General features: G+C 36.3%; 1 pseudogene; it reads right to left on the bottom strand.

The window, feature by feature from the left end:
- Positions 1-1,232: 1,232 nt before the first annotated feature.
- Positions 1,233-2,182, bottom strand: LOC102417475 (annotated as a pseudogene).
- Between the last annotated feature and the right edge of the window lie 116 nt (positions 2,183-2,298).

Here is a 2,298-nt window from a genome sequence, read left to right as displayed (position 1 = left end):
CCTCCCACCCCACAATCATAAACTGTTCTTTGTTTCTGAGTCTTTTTTTTTTAGATTCCACATATAAGTGACATCATAAGTTATTTGTCTTTCTCTGACTTATTCACTTAGCATAATATCCTGTAGGTTTATCCACGTTGTTGCAAATGGCAAGATTTCATTATTTTTTATTGCTGAATAATATTCTATTGTATATATGTATATAACCAATCACATCTTTATCCATTTATCTACTGATGGACAACTAAGTTGCTTCCATATCTTGAATATTATAAGTAATGCTGCAATGAACACAGGGGTGCATGGATCTTTTCATATTAGTGTTTGGATTTCTTCAAATAACTACCCTGAAGTGGAATTGCTGTGTCATATGGCAGTTCTATTTTTAATTTTTTGAGGAAACTCCGTAGAGGCTGCACTAATTTACAATCCCTTTTCTCAACACCCTTGCCACCACTTATTTGTTGACTATTTTATACTAGCCATTCTGACAGGTATGGTGATATCTCATTGTGGTTTTGATTTGCATTTCTCTGATGATTAGCGTTGTTGAGCATCTCTATGTCTTATTTTTTTTTTTACAATCAAGAATTTGTTTTCATCTTTTTTAGAAATAAAAGTGTTTAAAAAACAAAAAGTTGCAAAAATGATAAAATGTAATTTTGTTATATCCTAATTGCATAGGTGTTCTGTAAATTTCAATTAAGCAAAATAATATAAAAGGAAAATCACATTAATCATTAAATACTCTTGGATTTTCTTTACTCCTCCCACAGATGAATTCACAAATATAAAAACTGATGTACATTTATATTCTGAAGTACAAATCTCCAACAGCCAAGTAGTCATACATTTTATGTGCAAAGTAGATATTGCATATTTACTTGCTATGGAAAGCAGAGTACTGGCTCAATGGAGAACAATCATTAAAAACGGATTATTTTAAAGAAAAATGCTGTTGTAAAAATGTACAATAGTACGTTTTTGGTAATTATGTGCTGTACTTCTCAAAGTAACACCTTTAAGTAAATCTTCCAAAGGCTGTCTTTGAAGAGCTGTGAAATGACTTATTTCAAATCTGAAGAACAATAATTTGTCAGTAACCTTCTCAAAAACCAAGCCAGCAGAGGATTTTCTTTCACTGTCCTCCATGTGGTCAGTTTCATCCTTAGGGAAGGCCTGATGTAGCAAAAAGATATAGTTCACGACCTTTAACACAAGTTTGTGATCTGTCAACTAAATACACCACCTCTGATGCAGATGGTTTTATTCAATCCATGTTCTACTAACTTTATATCTTCTAGATCATCTTTTATGATGCTAATCAAGTGGCTAGGAGGCCTTCTTGTTGTTTCAAATGCTGATTGATTTCTCGTAACAGATCTGCATCTATGTAATATCTTTCCTCAGATTTGACTGCTCCAAAATGATTCTGCATCCGATTTGGGACATCAGTTCAGTTAGTCGGCCCTTAAACTGAGTAGGTGCATTTAGTTCACACTGAATTGTATGTAGCTGAACTCGCAACTGCTCATCATCAGCTTGGATGGTGTACCCACTCTTCCTCGGAGTTTCCTGTTTGATCAGGACCTGTAAGGTTCTATGGGAAAGGTCCAGGAGTTTCCTCTTGTATCGTGCTATTTTGGCCATAGTTGTAGTTTGATTCTTCTATAATTCGCCAATATCTTCAAATATAATATCTAATCTGGTCTGATGCTGCTTAGTCATCTGATCTTGAACCTTCAGTCTTCAAAGAAGTTCTTTGAAACCCACCATTGGTACAGGAATTAACTTTTCAGATTCAGGGTTATCCACCTTCGCTTGTTCCCAGATGATAGGATCAACACCAGCAGGGGGTTCTGAAAAAGCTGTTTGACCTGTGCAGGGGAAAGTTCTGTTCTAGTCAGAGAGAGGGTTACACCAAGTTGCTGCAGCTGTGTTTTTATGTCGCTTTGTTCAAAATGGGCATATAGTGTTGTAGCTGGAACTCTTCTTGAAGTACCATTTGGAGAACGCTCAATAACATAAATGACAACTTCTGTCTGATCATCTGGCAATGTTTAATACTCCCTACATTTACTGTAAGGGTCTGGTTTCCTCCCAGAACTTTATGCAATGATTCCACCAATTGCTGTTGTTGGCTTCAAATATTCGTTTATTTTTTTTTGAAAACTAAAACCACTAGCCCAGTGGTCGGAAAACTGAGGCTCATGAGCCACACGCGGCTCTTTGGCCCCTTGAGTGTGGCTTTTCCACAAAATACCACCGTCGGGCGCGCACATACAGTGCGATTGAAAC

Source organism: Myotis lucifugus, unplaced genomic scaffold, assembly GCF_000147115.1.
Source record: "Myotis lucifugus unplaced genomic scaffold, Myoluc2.0 scaffold_23, whole genome shotgun sequence".
In the NCBI taxonomy this organism is placed as follows: Eukaryota; Metazoa; Chordata; class Mammalia; order Chiroptera; family Vespertilionidae; genus Myotis; species Myotis lucifugus.
This window is presented reverse-complemented; position numbering and strand designations above follow the sequence as displayed.